The following is an 18826-nucleotide window of genomic DNA, read 5'->3' as shown; positions in this document are numbered from 1 at the left end:
TCAAAATATATACAACAAAAATATGTTGAGGATGTTAGAGCTTAACACTTAAACCTTGCCCTTTACAATAGAAATATAGTGATATGATCTCGAAAGAATTTTGATGTGTGATTTCTTATTTCCAATGTGATGCATGATGTGTCTTTCTTTGAGCATCAAAATAAAAAATATGAATTCATTGGTCCCCATATTCTGTGCATAAATATCATTAATTTTAAGGTTTTAAAACAAACATAAAAGAGTTGGGGGCTACTTTGCTTTCTTTCTTCTTCTTCTTTTTTTTTTTTTTTAATGCTGGAAATAATTTGATGAATTTCACTTGAGGCAATCTGCAACCAAAAAAATATTAATATGCTTATTTTTTTCCTCTTCCTTTTTTATTTTATTTTATTTAAGGCAGTATGAGAAATATTTCAATAAAAGACAATTGACCATTTTTACCAAATTGACTATTTGTTTTTTTTGGGGGGGGGGTGTTCAAGGGGTGGAGGGGTTGTTGGCTCAATCATCTCAGTGATCAGGTTTCTGTGTAGAGTATGCGGCTTGGATTGGTCTCAAATAGTGAGCAGATATTGTGATATTAGGAACACTTCAACAAGAACTCTCAGGAAATATTCAACAATGAGGCATGTAACATTTTAGCAGTGATGTTTAACAAGAAAATAGAATAAAATAAAATAAATAAAATAAAAAAGAGAATAAGAATAGGTAGCCATAAAAGATCGGCCCTCCATGAGTACAATCGATAGATTATGTAATGCAAAAGAAGGAATACATAGAGTATACTTTGTAAGCCCGTACCTTGCCATTTGTTTTCCAAATCTCAATTAGTTCATCGCCAACATTCCACTTTCAATATCAACCCTGAGATAATAAGATTCCAAAAATGAGAGTTTACAACGTCAAGGTAAATAGAGAAGGATAGTGATATTCATACGATGATCACATTAAGAAGAGATATGAAAACAACACATAATCCTATCATTATGTATAGATTTGAGGTTCTAAGGAAACAATGAAGCTTGAAGCATCATTTCACATTAAGAAGAGCAAATATCTACCCTACTGAATAATATGACAACAAGTCACTTTCAGTTTTTGCATCTAGGCATGGTAGATCATCATATCTATACCCACTTGATGTTAACTCAAACATACCCATACACTAACAAGATACAATGTAACCAACAACATATATAAAGCACATTCTACAACCCTGCGCCCCCAACACCCCCCCCCCCCCCCCCAAAAAAAAAATAAAATAAAAAAATAAAATAAAAAATGAAGCACATAGGAGATTCATTGAAACTAGATCTAATATGAACTGGGCATATAATGATATACAAATTTCATTCACCAAGCAGTTCTTATAAGTGTCACTTCTCCCCCTAATGTGTACAAGGAAAATAAGCATTATTTTCAAAAGCCCTTTCAGCATCCTAATTGAATGGAAAAGAATGTATGGAAAAACTTAATTCATTCTCATCCAACTAATTTAAATTTGATTCACATTGAAAGATCTCAAGTAATTACAACTAGCAGGTAAATTACATGCCCTTTTCACACCATCCAATTTCACTAGTGATAACAAAGGAAAGGCATTCAGATTATCTTAAGAGACTAGAATTTCGCAATAATCATGCAAGGGCCTTTCCTTCTGTTTGAAAGCAAGCAGCTTGAAAAGTGAAATTGATTGATTTCATTATGATTTCACGCAGTTGCAAGAATGAAATAATCTTCTCTACAAATTACCACGTTAAAAAATATGTGAGTGATTATATTACTACCTCTGTTTCTGTTTCCCTTTGGCATTGAGTGGAACAAGACTCCCAACACAGATCTCTACTTCAAATGAACCTGGAAAACCAGGTATCCTGAGATTCCTATCGCTTCCTATAATGGGGTCATACAGGACCAGCCCTTGGGTATTATTCAGGACCAGATCAATTCCTGTACGTGGGTCATACAGGACAAGCACTTTGGGATTTTTCAGGACCAGCTCTTTCCAATGCATCTGGAGTACAATTTCACCATCCTTTGAATAGTATATAGGTCTGAAGTCCATAAAAGGACAATTTCACCGATGGTTGTTCGATCGAGAACTGTTTCTCCCAAGAGTCCCTCATGCCTTAATCCTTCATCACCCAAACCTCAATACCTACCCCGGAGAAGTTACAGAGCAGGCAGAGTTTTCCTCCAAGAACCCTGACATTCATGAAATACTTATCGTCCACAAAGTTAGGCACAAAGTCAGGTAGTGGCACCTCTCGATACCTCTATTCTTGAAGGTCAAAGGAAACAATAAAACTGAAGGGGGCCGGAAGGGCATGTCCCGTATCTCTCTTTGGAACCCAGTGAAGAGCATAATTTGCAAAAACCCCAAATTGGTGTTTATTGAGGGGGAAGGGCATGTCCCCAATCTTTCTCCATGAATTGGTGCTAAGTGCATAGACCTTCTCCCCCGAATGCCAAGAATTATCATGACCAAGATAATATTCAACAATCCTTACCAGTTTTTAATCATCGGTGATGGGATCATAACCGAATCCATAGACAATGAAACGGCCATAGCAAAATCCGACAGGAACTTCTGTAGGTGCAATGGGGAGCTTCGATGCCTTCTTGTAGTAGAAGGATTCCATAGGTATATGTTCTTCTCAGTGTTGGATATACGTAGTAAGCCGTTGCAATAGCCCAAATTTTGGGTTCCGTACCAGGAAGATTTGCACGGATGATCGAGTTCAACCGCCGGTTGTTGTTCGCAAGCATCTAAATCAAGAGAGCAGAGATAGTTAAGAGTATCTGGACTTCTTGAAAAAGAGGCTCAGATTGCTATTGGTTGCAAGGGATTGACTAAGGTGTGTTTTGACGAAAGCAGGATCGGTTATAAGAGAATACCAAGGTTTGGATACGCACCTGAATCTTAGAAGAGACTTCACCGGAAGCCTTGAAAGTATTTCAGCTATGAGATCCTCATGGAGTTTCCAGGTTGGCATTGCTTCCCCTTCTTTGCGTATCTTCTTCTTCTTGTCCTCCGCCATGGTTAAAGTTATTTCTTCGGAGAGAAACAATAGACAGACGAAAGACGGTGGACACATCTCTCTGTTTTATACGTTACAGCGTGAGCGTGAGGCGGTTATTCCCCGAACTCCTTCTGTTACTCTACGTACTGTACTCTGTGTATTTATTTATTTATTTTTTAATAGAATCCCTCCCCTACAAGAATTCGTCTGTCGTGTAAAGTGTAAACCTTTTAACCGATTTAATATATATATATATATATATATACTAGCAAATATATAATGCACGTGTGGCCTTATGTAGAGAGAGAGATAATGGCTATTGATAGTTTAAATAAAAATTTCTACAAACAAGGACAACTTAGCATGATAAATATGAAGATAGATATAACATTAAAGAATATATGAATGCTTGAAAATAAAATATCATCTTGAGATAAATCTAAAATTGGCCGAACTATTTAGTCAAATAATCACAAGTTTATTGTATTAAGGAAGGTAAGGAAGGATATTTCAAATGAATCTCATAACTATTATATAAATCATTCAATTAAGTGCACTAATCTATGGAGTTTGTTCAACTTACATGGCTCTCTACAAGCTCGCCTCTTCCCGTAAAATCAACTTGAAAGAGAGCAATATTGAAACAACTATCTACAAATAATATTTTGAAACACTAAAGTCCTCCTATAAATTCTTCATATCTAACCAAAATGGAATGAAATCTATTTTAGTGATTATCGATACAAAGAATTCAAAATCAGGATCTTTGACCACCATTGCCGATTTGAAAAGACTGATTCATCAATTTGATTTCTAATTCATGAAACTATGACCATTTTTCAATTGCAATTTGCAAGTATTACATTAGAAAAGGAAAAAATGATAGTCTAAAGCATGCAAACCTTGTAAGCAGATAACTTCAAGGAAGAACGGAACCTGCTTGGAGATGCATAGTATGAACTAAGTTTTTCCGAACGTAATAAGCATTAATGATTATATGATTAGTAGAAATTCCAATTACGTGCCATTGTTGAGAAGCACATAGCCTGTGGGGTGGGAGAAAAAGTAATATGAAGGCAAAGAAAATTTGAATGTTTCTCATTGAAATTCCTCTATAGTTTCAATTATTGATAGATGCTTCTATTTTACCTTCAAAAAAAACAAAAGAACAATAAGTAGAGGTGAAGTACACAAGATTAAATAAATTAAATCACTTAACCACCCAAATGCAAATAACTATTAGCAAAATATAAAGCCAATGAGTATAGAATTGTATCTATTTATGAGTATTGGCATTCAAATATTAGCTCATGAATGATATCCTAACTAACCCGCTCACCATTACTTCTAGCTTTTAAAGAGATGGTGAGATGGTGAGATGGAAAAGAAAGGATATGCTATCGTATTTAGTTTCCAAGCATACCTCACTTTCATCTGCAATGTTTCTCCATATTGGCCACCTCCTTTAGTTAACATCACATAACTAAATATACCGTCTCAAATTTTCGGACAGCATATGTCCGTCCCAATTGATATACAGGTAGCGACATTCTTGCATCTGTCCTTAAATGGGTTCTTTCGAAACGAAAATTTCGTCTGTCCCTAAAAAAGTGTCGCAAATGCCCTATTTTCTTGTAGTGTCTAGAGGGCTGAGTGGTTGAATTTGATTTCTTGAGAGAACATAAAGCATGAAACATGTCACCTGTAAATGACATTTAATTGTAGCACACATTTCCTTTTGTGCGAAAATAGGTCAAGTAACACATTCAATTTTGAGTTGCTGACCTTAATGTATTATTGTAGCACACATAAAAAAGGAATGATAAAAGAATGCGGGGATAGAGAAAGAGAGAGGGGGTCCAAATCATCGTGTTATTCTGTTCCACTATTAGGGATAAAAAGACATTGTTTCATTATAATTCTTCTCTATCTTCTCTCCCCCACACCCTTAAAGAATCTCAGCAATTTTAGTCACATGGAACCAAAAACCTATGTATCTCTTAAAGATAAGAGCAACAATCAATTGTGCAAGAATTACAAACACATTAACTGACTGAAAACAAGGGAATTTTTATTTTTATATTTTTATTAAAATTACTAATTGAAACATACAGTTGACCATTCGGTCCTAATAAAACTATGTACCAGAGGACTCATGCATGTGCAGGCCATGTACATGTGATAAATCTCCATGTGGGTTGAGATTTATAGAAACTTCAGGACCTATGTGGGTATTGACAATAATAGAATCTTCAAACCATTGTAGAAATATTTGATAGAAACATGAACCAATAGTAAAAAACAGAAAAACCAAAAATCCATTAGATAAGATAAAAAAAAAAAGGGAGAAAGTGATCCAAGTCAAAGCATAAGCTAATGTTACCAGAGAAATCAATAAGAGGAAATCTATTATTAAGGAATGAATTGATCATAAAACATGTTAAGAATCCCGGTATCTCCACCTTAATACACATTGGAATCTGAAGATTGATATGAACGGCAAGTGAATTAGAATCTTCATAAGAACAGCATCATTGAAACCACCACTTTCCAATGAGATATCTTTTCCCTGTCTGTTTCTTTCTTCCTATAGAATACTTGAAAGTTGAACCCGTGACAAAAAAAAAAAAAAAAAAAGAACAAGAGTATAAAAAGAAAATTCATGCAATATCATAATTACATTTTTATAATTAAAAAAAAAAAAAAAAGATAAAAATGGAGATTATGATGGAGAAGAAGAGGGAGACTTAGAGGAGCACAACACCCCATACCTGTAAAGAAGACAATGGTCATTAATGATGAATTGAAGCAATTTTGGCAGGAGAGTTACTCTTCAATTAGGATTTTTTTAATATTGAGAGAGAGAGAGAGAGAGAGGTATATGGTTACCAAATAGTCTTCAGTCTTCACAATGTCCATGGCTTACCGAATTTATTTTTCCTATTTTACTTTCATTCTAAATCTTCACATTCCAGTCTAGATTTGAGAACTTTTTCTTTTGGATAAATATAACTAAAAATAATTTTAGACGATTTTCATTCCATAAGCTTTGAAAGTCGTAAATTACTGGGGGGTTTTTTTTTTCCAGCTAATATCCCCTAAAGTCATAATTTTAGGAGAAAGGGTTCATGAACAATATAAACCCCGGGATGAACAATGGTATTCTTGACATCCATTGAAGAACATTGAATAGGGAATCTATAAAGAAAGAAAATTTCCTATTGGAGAGATATGAGATAGATGGAAAAAAATGGAAAGAGAATACATAAGGGAGAGAGACGTATTAGAGAGAATGAGTGAATCAACCTATTTAGAAAGAGAGAGGAGGAGGGAGATAAGACAGAATCTAAGAGTTTTCGTTTGGTAGGAGATTAATGTGAGAGATGCTAAGGAGTTTCTTATTAGTTGGAGAGTTTTAAGTATAGAAGAAAAGGAAAGTGGAGAGAGAGAAGGGGACGTGATAGAGTTGGAGAGTGAGAGAGAGAGGAATATAAAAAATAATCTTTTAGAGAGTTCTAAAATTATAGGGGTACCAGCAATTATGGGAAAATAAAAAGGAATTAGAGAGGGAAAATAATGAGATTGACATGGTATTTAAATAAGAAAGAAGGGTAATATAACCAAGTGAAAGATTTGCCACTTTGTGCTTTTATATAATAGTATGATATATATATATATATATATATATGCTAGTAAAAATTATACGTGCATTGGGAAAAAATTATCAAAAATTATTCTAAGGTATATATGTTGTCTTACATTCAGAGAGAGAGAGAGAGAGAGAGAGAGAGAGAGTAGGATGAAAACAATAAAATGGATTAAGGAACTCAATCAATAAGCTCTGCCATCCCATATATACCAACTCTAGTATATGAAAACAAGAAAATGGAGAAAGTAGGATGAAAATGTGATTAAAACCCTGAAATACTTGATTGTAAATATCAAAGTTAATGTTTAATTACTAAGAAACTCAATCCCATCATATTGTATCACAGTAACAAAGGATTAAACTAAGGAACTCAAGAACAAATAACCACTCCTAACTATTACTGGAGTTAGAGAAAAAAATAATAATAAGAACTTAAGCTAACCTAAACGATCTAAGTAACCATCTAGTTGTGGTAAGCCAATATTGATTTGAACTGGTAAAAAGAGCTCTACATCTCCAACCACAATCATGTTCTCCATGGACGGCAGTGTAAGCCTCATAAGTGAGATCACAGCAATGTTGGAGCCTTCTTAATTTCAGTTGAAGTGCGCGAGCAGAAGATACCATTGAGTATTTGAACCGAGTGTAGCTGAGGCTATAAATAAAAGGATAAAGGTTTTCACCATTGAAGAACTTATAAGGCCTTCCAGGTTAGCCAAATTCTGGAAGTGGCCTTAGGGACATGGAATTCATGGGCAAATTGTCTATGTAGTCACTAGTGTACTATGTAAAAGGTAATTTTCCACCTATATGTCAAACACTACAAGTGAAGAGATGTCATCAAAGAATCCAAGTCTCATGAGAACAACATAGTTGTTTTCAAAGCCCTATCATAGTTGCATTCTCACCATAGTCTTGGAAGTACCATCCATATTCCAAATCAAACCTGAAATTACAGCAAAAAAAAAAAAAAAAACAGGCTAACTAATTACACTTTAATATTTTATAATTTGATTGACAAGACACATTCCTAATAGTACCTGAATTTTGTGATTTTGCAATAACATCTTCATTTAAATCATCAACCCATTTTTGTCTATGAGCTTTTACATCCATTGAATAGCAATCAGATACAATGTACCTATAAACCACAAAAGAATTAAGATAAAAAATGAATAATTAATTAATGTCAAATTGTCTAAAAGGAGAAGAGATCCAAAGAAAGGGAACATTAGCCATTAAGAACCCACTCTCCTATAATAGTCTCTCTCAAAAGTTTTGGGTCATTGAGGATTTCATTAACATTGTTGAAGGAGCACATAACTAACTGATTAACAAAGGAGAAAAAAATACCAACTAATAATACAAACTTCCAGAAACTAAAAATAGGGCAAGAAAGAAAGAAACTTCAGAAACTTACTATGGGTAGAAAAAGATGAAGAGGCTACCAGGGATTTGATAGATTTCGATGGGAACTTGTGGCCTTAAAACCAACTGCTAGGGCTTTGAGAATGCATGTAGCAGCATCTATTCATGAGTCCAACAGAGAGCCTTGTCTCCCTCATCCTTAACATCCTTGGGCATTGGCAAAAGAGACGCTGGTGGCTTTGTTGCAACCTTGTGGGCAGATCAAGCTTGGAACACCAATTGAGCGACCATGAGTTCTCTCCATCACAAAGAGACTTATGTTTGGACAATTAGCAAGAGAAATTAGGCCTTTAGGGGATGAGATTTTGATTGAATTTCTTATCAAGATAGAAAGAGAGAGAAACATGAAGAAAGGAGGAAAATAATTAAAAAAGAAAGAGGAAAGTTGGAGAGAGAGAGGGGGGTGTGAGAGTTTGAAAGAGTAAGAATCTAATATTATTTTTATTTGAACCAAATAAAGAAACAATTATTTAGAAACTAATATTGTTTCTTATCACGAAAAAAAAAAAAAAAAAAAAGGGAAAAGATTTTGATTGATTTCAAGTTCCAGAAAGAGAAGGAATGTAGAGAGAGAGAGAGAGAGAGAGAGAAGGAAATCAGAAAGAACATATCTTATTTTAAGTTTGAAAAAAAAAAACATTAGAGAATTATTACTGTTAAAGAATCTAAATAAAATTAGCAAAGCAATTAGAAAGAAAATATTTTTTGCAAAAACCTAAGAGAAGATTAGAAATAGAGAACATAGAAAGGTGAATATTTTATTTTTAAATTTAAATATAGAATGAGATAGATTGTACCAAGATAGTAGGAGAGAGAAAGAGAGAGGAGGAAGGAGTTTAAAGAAAAAGGAGACCTAGAGAGATCGATGAGGAAACTAATATTTAGTTATAAGATTTTTTTTTTTTAGATTTAAAATGAAATTAAGAAAGTAATTAAGGAGCCAGAAAGTAGAAAGATATTCTTTCCATATATGGGGCCTAAGAGTTTGAGAGCAGAGCATGAGAGTTCACACTCTATCTCTCTTTTCTTCTTTTTTCTTCTTTTTTCCCTTTTTTTTTTTTTTTTTTTTTTTTTTTTTATTGAGAGTTGAGGGGAATAAGGAAATTAATTTTTTAAAGGTATAAAATAAAATATTTTAGAAAGAGAGAGAGAGAGAGGATGAAAAATAAAATGGTAAAGGAAGAGAGACAAATAAGGAGACTAATTTGATATTGAACCACTCAATTAATATTGAGACAAATAAGGAGATTAATTTTTTTAATTATAAAGAAATTATTTAAAAAAATAAAGGGTACCAAAAAAAAAAAAAGAGGAAATTTTTGAAAAATGAAAAAAGTGATAATGAGGAAGTTAAGATATTTAAATAAACAAGAAGGGTAAAATAGTCCAAAAAAGATTAACCCCAAAGCATGAGTACATGCTTTTATGTAATAGTATGATAGTATGATAATATGATAGTATGATATATATGTTTTGAGCCTTACTAGGTAGACACATGCCCACGCGCTAGCCAATCAGAGGGTGCACGCGAGCATCTTTAGCAACCTATTGGTGGGGCAGTACAGTTCCACACCTATTGTGTCTGGTTGTTTCCTGTGCTAGCAGGGTAGCAATATTTCTCCTTTTCTTTTTTAGGAGAACAGAAAGTTACTCGTTTGTGCGCTCCTGCGCCCTGACACTGGGGCGGCGAAATACATACCCTATTGAATGCCCTAGTGCACTCTCCCATTGGTCCCTCTTATACAAGGGTCACACAACAATATAGCGCTCTCTCTACCTTTTTATATGGGTGGAGATTGGGCATGCCACTAATTTCCCGAGTGCTAGCAGCCCAAACAATGAGGGGTCTGAGATGGTAAGGAAAGGGGGGCATTTTCAAGGTGGGGAGAAGAGATGAGGACACAATTCTGGCAACAGTATTGCGTGTCCGAATTTATCCCTTTTTTAATATGTATCTTCTCTTCTTTATCTATAAAAAATAAAAACCAGACTATACTAGACCAATAAGTGATGATTAAGAAGGGAAAATATTATCTATAAGGTAAAATGATCAGCACGCCCTCATGAAAGGAAAATGACTCTTTTGTGAATGCTTCCTTGTGTGCTCTCATTGGCCTACGCACACACATAGAATCCACAAACCTTCACAAAAAACATTTATCATACCAGAAAAATAGAAAAATGAACCATGGTCATATTTTCTGGTAGCTCTGCTTTTGTTTGGTTTGGTTTGATTTTTGCAGACCTTATGTAATATTGGTCAATTTTGATCTAACCCAATATATATAGAAAACCAAAAACACAAGCAAATCGAACCAAACCGATGTTTTGATATCTCTACTACACTAGCCATCTAGTGATCCAAAAAATAGATTTTGAAAAGCCTAGCAGCATGAACCGTGCGTTACTTGTGCTAGTCTCTGAATGTCGAACTAGAGTATTCTAGTCCAAAAATTGTATAAAATCCGGGTTAGTGTTTCAACCCGAGCCGATTGATTTTGGGCTGACCAGGTTGGATAGTAGCCGCAGTCACTCATAGATGGGGTTTTAACATTTAGAGGCCAATGGATTCTTTTTAGTAAGATTCATTTTATTTGCCCATGGATTCACTTACAATAATGCTGATCACTCAGCTGGCCCACGAAATTGGAACCAAAAATAAATGGTACATTTGGTAATTGGTATGGTACAATTATTGATATAAATAAATAATAATGGTACAGCTAAGAGCATTGTCATTGGTGGGCTGGTTGACAGGGTCATGGTTTTTTTTTTTGGATAAGCTAAACTTTATTTATCATAAGAACATATAGTGCACATGGATTTCGAGTTACAAGATTCAAGGAACCATGTAATCGAAATTATTCAAATAGTCCTACACGTCAAGGACCGGGTCCTTCTAGCTAACGAGTAAGCTAAATTATTTTCTTCCTTTAAATAAAAGCAAAAGTTAATAATTCTGAACTTGATGTCAATTGAATAATATTCTAGATAATAAGAATCGTTGATGTTGACGAGTCAAAGTGATTGTCGATGAGGATAAAGATCAGAACTTCATTATAAGAGTTTTTATATCTGACTTCCAAGCTAGTTTAATTAGTTATAGACTTTTAATCCATTAGCTATATTTGCTTGGAAGTTCATTCTCATGGCTGCCATTGCTGCTATCCCTTAAGGAACATGTGACCACTAATCAAGGTTCTATAGTTGTTGGTGGGCTAGACCAAGATATATCTTCAAAGAGTTGAATTAGTAAGTACTTTCACCATGAAGAAATTTCTGTTGTGTTTCTAACATTAAATGTGATTGAAACAACAAATTTAGTCATACTAATTGTACATTAATTTGATATTTTCATCTTCAACTATTTCAACAACAATTCAACGGGGTCAATTTAGTGAGTAACCATATTTTCCATTACCTAACCGTCTAAGGGGAGTGGAACTTTATTTATTTGATCAATTCCAGCTCAAATATATTTCACGTGTAGAAATGTAGTTTTAATATAGTATGATTAAGAGGTCAAGATTCACGAAAGATAGTGGGGAGAAATGAATTGGAAGAAGTCTTATTAGTAAATTTGAAGTGGATAGTTTAGAACAGCACTTGTTCATTCAATATTGGAAGGCCAGACCAGTGCCTCTATATGATAAGTATTTGAACTACGCGGTGAATAATATCAAGAAGACCATACTACTCTATGTACATTATTTTTCTTATTATCTTTTTCTCTTCAAAATCCCACCATGAACTTCATATAACTTAATCATACAAATTAATAATAATTACTATTAAATTGGGTTAGAGGTCTACTAGGAGCACGCCCCAGTGCATAGGCCAATGAGAGCACACGTAGAAGCATCAACAAGGTAGGCACTATTGCCTTTATAGGGGCAAAACAATAATTTCTCCTCCCCCCTGTATATGGGTGCAACGCCCAAACTCCCCCACAAACCCATTTTCCCTATTAAATTAGATTAATAATCAAGATTCTACACTTGCCGATGGGCATGACCAAGGTACCCTCAAAGAATTGTATAACAAAAAATAAATAATTAAAAGGAAAAAGGTTGGGTATGCCTCCACTATATCCAGATCTGTGCCTATCTCTCTCCTTCTCTCCTTGGTAGAGTCCCCTATGGCCCTTCCATCTCATCACTCCCATTGGTTCAGCTGCTAGCTCTAGAAAAGTCGCCGGCTACCTGACCTCATCCATAAAGAAAAAGAGAAAGATAAAATGCAAAAGAAAGACAATCTCAAAAACCCTCTGTAGACAAATCTAAAAAGAGGGCAAAAACCCTTAACAATCCAATAGGATATAGACCCTACATCAAACAAGAAACAAACCAAGTACACATGATGGTAAACCATACGTTCACATCTCTTTGAACAATCCCCTGAGATCATTAAAAAAATCAGAAGGCAAGATAAATGTCTCCATATTATTAGGGTTGTATTTGGTAGCCAAGAGAAGAAAAGAAAACAAAAGAAAAAAGTCTACAATTATGCTATTTTCTTGATTTAAGAAATTCTCATTGTGCTTGGTATGTCTTGAACCAAAATAATATTCATTTTGAATTTCAAAATTCACCTTAGGAATAGTGAAGTTTTTTTTTGTTTTTTGCTACCAAAAAAATAAATTCTTGCCAAAAACACATAAAAACACAAGAAAATACAAAAACTTTTCTTTTCTTTTCTTCTAATGATAGCCAAACATATATAATTTTTTTTTCTACCATTTCATTTAATTTCTATTCTTTTTTTTTTCTTCTCTTTTCTAGATTCTTTTTTCTTTTCATTTCATTTCTATTCATTTTTTTTCTCTTGGATACAAACACAGCCTAGGAGAGGAAGAAGTTCAGCTGCCATCGACATTAACCTTTAACCAGTTCAGCTGAGGTTTACACTAGTGCACTTCCAGAGTAGGGAGATACCTGCGAGGCTCCACTGTCAAACCCAATTTTCTACAGCATATAACATCATTCTGAGATTTCACCTCCCCCTTCCACCTCCCTAAGAAAAGGCTGAGCTCCCGACGGCTGAAATAAAAAATGTGCAATTTCTTTCTAGAATTTTTTTCATGACATCTTCTATTTCTTTCCCACCAAATGTTTGCTGCTATAATAGAAAAGCCCATCATCCAGGGGGTTTTGAGGTTTACGCTTCTGGCCTTGGTCGTCCACCATTTAACCAGACTATCCATAGACTGGTGCCCACTGCCACCTCACCTCAAAGCAATCAGAAAACATTTTCCAAACAGAGGTCGTAAACGAGCAGCTAAGGAAGATGTGATCGATACTATCTTCAGCTTGGTTACAGAGTGCACACCTGGAAGCAAGGTGAATTCCCTTATGCCTAACCTGCTCATCCGTAGGGAGTTTTCCATGAGCTAATCGCCATCCCAGTGTAGAGTATTGAGGTGGCAGGCCTTTCCGCCAAACCAGAGAACTCCATGGAACCTTGCTAGCTATCCTTATAATGCCCTCCCAAGCCGAGGAGGTAGTAAAAGATCCCAAAGTCGACAAAGACCAGCAACATATATCTTATAAGCCACCAGAAGGAATTTTAACCTTCTGAATTTTTTCAAAAATTCTGTGCAGCTCCACCAATCTCACCTCAGGGAGCGCCCATTCACCTCCATAAATAAACTCACCCACCTTGGCATTAAAACTAAGATTGGGCAGGTTCATTATCTGAAGCTCCTCTAGCACAGACTTGGATCCCCACCACTTGTCCTACCGGAAATTTGCAAGATTACCATTACCGATAATCCATCTTTCATTCTCTTCTACAAAACTTCAAAATTTTTTAACACCTGAAGCTATAGAGGAAGAGAAGCCACCTTTTCTAAATTTGTCATCTTTCTTAACAAATCGAGCCTTAACGAATGAGCTAGCCATCGACTTCTCATGTTTAATTCTCTAGACTAGCTTACACAACATTGCCCTATTGGTATCTCTGAGCCTCTTGATACCTAAACGTCCTTCCTCTTTAGGCTTACAAAGGGTGCCCCATTTTACTGTGATTTGTCTTGTAGTTTCTACCTCACCTATCCAAATGAAGTTTCTCATCCACCTTTTCATAATTACTAAAAGGGAAGATGACCACCAATAAATAGCAAAGCTATGGTTAGGGATACCTGCAATGACCAATCTAACCAGCTCTGTTCTTCCCACCATTGACAAGTGATTTCCTTTCCATCCTGCTAGGCGCCCCTTCACCTTGTCCATCATAGGCAGAAGAGCATCTTTCTTCACTCTTCCCTTAAAAATCTTAACACTAAGGTATCGAGTCAGGAAGCTGCAAATTTGAATACCAAGGGTATCAGCAATAATCTGTTTATAAGCCAGAGCAATCTTTTCAAGGAAGAGTTTACTTTTCTCAAAACTGATGCATTGACCTGAGAATTCTTAGTACTTCCATTTTTTTTTTCTAGGAATCAGGAAATATATATTAAGAATGAAAAAATGGGAAAAAACCAAATACAAATCCCATAGTTGAGGCCAAAATAAGGAAGAGAGACTTGAGCACCTAACCCACCTTTGGCATTGCCATCAGCAGGGAGGGAACCCAAAGAAACTCAACCAACAAAGGGGAAGAAATACAACTATGTAAATCTATAACATGGTTGCCTGAGTGCATCCTTCTCTATCTCCATCTGAATAAGGGCTGGCCAAGATGAGACAGGATCTGAAATATCTTGAATAGCATCCGATTTTGTGAGGAAGTCAGCGATTGAATTGGCTTCACGAAAGCAATGAGTAGCCTTCTACCTCGCTGATTTCGGAAAAGAGGAGAGATTTCTCCATCTTTGATGAACAAACCAAGGGACCAAGCCTCTGATAAGAAGATTGACCACAGCGACTGAATCGCATTCAATCCAAAGATTCTGAACCCTGTTAGATCTAGCATATTCAATACCAAAACTGACAGCACAAAATTCAACTTCAAAGTTTGTTCTAAGACCTTTTGAAGTTTAAAACGATCTCTGCCTTATCGTTTCTCGAAATACCCCCAATACTAGCCTTTCCAGGATTCCCTAGAGGGCATCCATCAGTGTTAAGTTTGAACCAGCCTAAGGGAGGGGCACACCAAAATACTTCAAAAATATCACCTCTTTTTCTAAGAACACGAGGGATCCCAATCCTTCTTGCACATAACAAATCAGAAATGGATATAGATTTTCCCGAGAGAACTAAGGAAAGAGCACTGATTTCACCTTTGACAGAAGCAAAACATTGCATTGAAAGCTTGGAGATACCTTCAAACCGCCTTGAGTTTCTCTCCTTCCATAGGTAGAAAGGAATAAGAATAATTCCTTTGATTTCAAGGAGGCGTTGGTGAATATGAAAATGTCGTCAGCAAATAAATCTGCTAGTTGGGACAACTGCCTCCAAACATGTTTTTTTTTTTTTGCTAAATATCAGCAAAGAATATTATTAGAAAAGAATGAATACAATACATAATGATACCATAGAAGAAAAGAAATTTAGTTTGCAGTCCACCTTCGGCATGGCCATCAGCAAACTAACAACCTAAATCAACTAGCAGAGAAAATAAAAAATAAATCAGTTGAATCTAAATCTCGGATAGTCTTGAACATCCCAACTAAGATTCTCCAAAGAAAAATGAGGAGGATCCATCCAAGTCATTGAGGTTCTCGTTGCCGCTGCATGATTTGCTAAACTATCCGCAACCGAATTTGCTTCCTGAAAATTATGAGTAATTCTCCATGAGGTTCGATCTAGATAGCTTTTGTAGTGGAGCCATCTTTGTTGGAAACACCATGGGATGTTACCATTCCTAATGCACTGAATCGTGGCCTCTGAATCCCCTTCCACCCAAATAACATCCAAATTCATGTTCATTGCCAATTTGATTCCTTCAAAGAATGCAGCAAACTCCACCCAAAAGTTGGTAGCAATACCTTCATAAATTGCAAAGCATCGAAGAGGACTTCCCAAATGATTCCTTAGGACACCACCCACTCTCGAATGACCTAGATTACCCCTAGAACATCCATCAAAATTGATCTTAATACAACCCTCTTCCGGGTGAGCCCAACGAACTTCAGAAATACCTTTGTAGGGTTGCAAAGAACAAGAAAGCCACAACTTCCTGGATAAGAGAACTATGAATCCTCTTCCTCCATACATGTTTGAATTCCTTTCTAACAAGCAAACGCGAACTATGAAGAATTTTAAATTTTACCCTTAATCAGCCCATTTAACATGTCAATCACCAATTTGAAGTCCGATTGGATAGAAACCTCCAACGGATTACTGTCAATGCATAAGAAAATCTTCCTATAAATACCTTGCACCACCATGCTTAAAACTAAAAGATCCTCATCAACACCCGAATAAACCAATATGGGGAATCTCCTATTATCTCGAATCAAATATCCATATATAGCTTTGTCTTGAGAAAGAGCACCATTACAATGAAAGAGGAATCATACCATAAGCATGCCTTTGGAACTTTAAAATCCAAAGACATGCACTCCCCAAGTATCAACACGGTACTGGTTTCTTGCATTATGAACACCCACAAAGTGAATTGACCCAAATCACATTGGGAAATGCACATTGAAAGAAAAGATGATTCTATTTCTAATCCATCCCAAAAAAAAAAAAAAGACTTGCACCAATGTTTGGGCTGAGAGGTTGGTCTTTCATTAGCAAAGCATCAACAAGACATCTCCATGTTGTAAAAGACTGTCTAAGGATATTTCCAGTAAATCAAATCAATTCATGTCAATCAATTTTCAACGACTTATCCAGGACAAGGTCACAAGTTGATTTCATTATGAAGATACCTAAGGAATCAACTGTCCAAACCACCAAATCTGCATTTGTGTAATGTAACATTCTCAAGTAAGGTAATTCCATGAAAACATCAATTAAATCAAGAGAAACTAATGGACCAGGTGCCAATTCCCCACCTCCCCACCCCCCTCCCCCCGCAAAATATCATCCAGAAAAGCATATCTTTGAGAACCAGCATCATAGCAAAGTCTATCTCCAAACCTGTTCATGAGAACACCCCTAAGAGATGCCATTATCAACTATTCTTCCATTCCGAATAATATGGTGAACAAAAGGTTCCATCTTGTCTCCATATTTAAGAACTTTCTCCACACTCACGAACAATAGTTACCAATCTTCAAGTTCATATTGGATCATTCTTTGAATATCTCTTACAAATCCGATTGACACAAAGACTTCTTCCCTGAGGCAGTCCACCAGATTTGTTTTATTATTCCCTCAATGTTCATATAATTAATGCGCTTAAGGCCCACCCCTCCTTCATTCTTTGGTTCGTAAACAGTACTCTAAGAAATGTAATGCAGTTTTTTTCAAGCAACAGAAAAAATAGACTCAAGCTTAGATATGAAATTACAAAGCCTAAGCAAAAAATCCCGACCGCGACCTGCATAAGATAAGAATTTTGTTTCCAACCCTCCAATGAATATGCACCATGATGACATTTCTATCATGAATTTCTCAAGATATTATTAGATAAATAATAATATTATTGCACCTTGTTGTCATAAAGGTGGTTAGTGAGAAAATACAACCTTATTTTGATCGTCCCATGTCTTTTTCCCATAACTATTTTAGTCATGGTTTAAAAAAAAAAAAAATATTTTCAAAATAATTTGAAAATAACTTATCATTATATAATTTTCAAGGTCATTTTTCATGTGAAATGATATGATTTACCTTTATTAATAAAATAAATATGATATATTAGATAGGGAAAAAAAAAAAGGTTACAAGTTTCTTTTCACCAACTTTGAATACAAAAAATTTAACACCCCTCCCCTCAAAAAAACCTTGATTACAACAATATTCTTCCTACATTAAAACCTAAATTTAGTTACTCAACTTATCATTTCAGTCCATTCAATGGAAGGTAACTCATTGTTTTAGAGAATCTAATATTGTGGCGGATTACTTTGCAAAGTCAGCAGCAATAAATAATAATGGTCATACTATTGAAGAAGTAATAAATTTGATGTCTTCATTAGATAAGCTAAGAGAGGCAGAAGGATTTAAATTTTTCGGAAAAAGAACGGTCCCTGGTTGCATTCTCTATACTAAGATAAAATTGCACTTGAAATGACCATCTTGCCCCTTGAACATCCTCATGGTCGATGCCTCTACCTAATTTTATTTAGACAACATATATAAATGTGTTCACAGGCTCTCTCATTCAAATTATTTAAACAAGCTTCGCAATATGAGTTGTAGAATCTATCACGTTACAAGTAAAGGAAAGGGAAGGGAAGTGGAAATAGATTAAAATAAAATAAAATCAGACCAAGTTTCTCTTCGCCCATAGTCAAGGAAGAATTCCTTTGACCACTTATTAGGATCCATCTGATCAAAATCATTAAATCTAGTCCATTGAAATAAAGCACATGTAATCTATGAAATACAATGTAATTAGATTCTATTAACATGTGTAAAATATGTCTATGTATGGATCAATCGCACAAATTATGACAAAAAAAAAAAAAAATACAATAAAATGTATAATCCAGAATACAATTTTTTTTATTAGATCCAAAATCGACAATTCTAGCTTCAATAGAGACGAGAATATGATGATGGATGCATAGTAAAAATCATATGAGTCTTTATAAGATGACACTCAAAGCCCAAAATCAATGTCTTCCTGATAGTCCATTAACCTCCAAGAACCATTAGCAACTTGAACC

At 35.2% G+C, this 18826-nt stretch overlaps 2 long non-coding RNA genes across 3 annotated transcripts; both read right to left on the bottom strand.

Moving 5' to 3' along the window:
• Window positions 1-590: 590 nt before the first annotated feature.
• On the bottom strand, window positions 591-3204 carry LOC122091294. Its single transcript, XR_006143909.1, has 3 exons — window positions 2917-3204; window positions 2511-2769; window positions 591-864 (listed from the first exon to the last, which is right to left on the bottom strand). It is a non-coding gene; the product is annotated as an uncharacterized LOC122091294 (long non-coding RNA).
• A 3591-nt stretch (window positions 3205-6795) lies between these two features.
• On the bottom strand, window positions 6796-8468 carry LOC122090826. Of its 2 annotated transcripts, none has more exons than XR_006143742.1 (3): window positions 8093-8468; window positions 7713-7813; window positions 6796-7618 (listed from the first exon to the last, which is right to left on the bottom strand). It is a non-coding gene; the product is annotated as an uncharacterized LOC122090826 (long non-coding RNA). The 2 variants fall into 2 exon arrangements; XR_006143743.1 differs by having other exon boundaries at window positions 8121-8468.
• Between the last annotated feature and the right edge of the window lie 10358 nt (window positions 8469-18826).

The sequence above is a fragment of the Macadamia integrifolia genome, chromosome 10 (assembly GCF_013358625.1).
Source record: "Macadamia integrifolia cultivar HAES 741 chromosome 10, SCU_Mint_v3, whole genome shotgun sequence".
NCBI lineage: Eukaryota > Viridiplantae > Streptophyta > Magnoliopsida > Proteales > Proteaceae > Macadamia > Macadamia integrifolia.
Note: the sequence above shows the minus strand (reverse complement) of the source record. Positions and strands in the feature narration are given on the sequence as shown.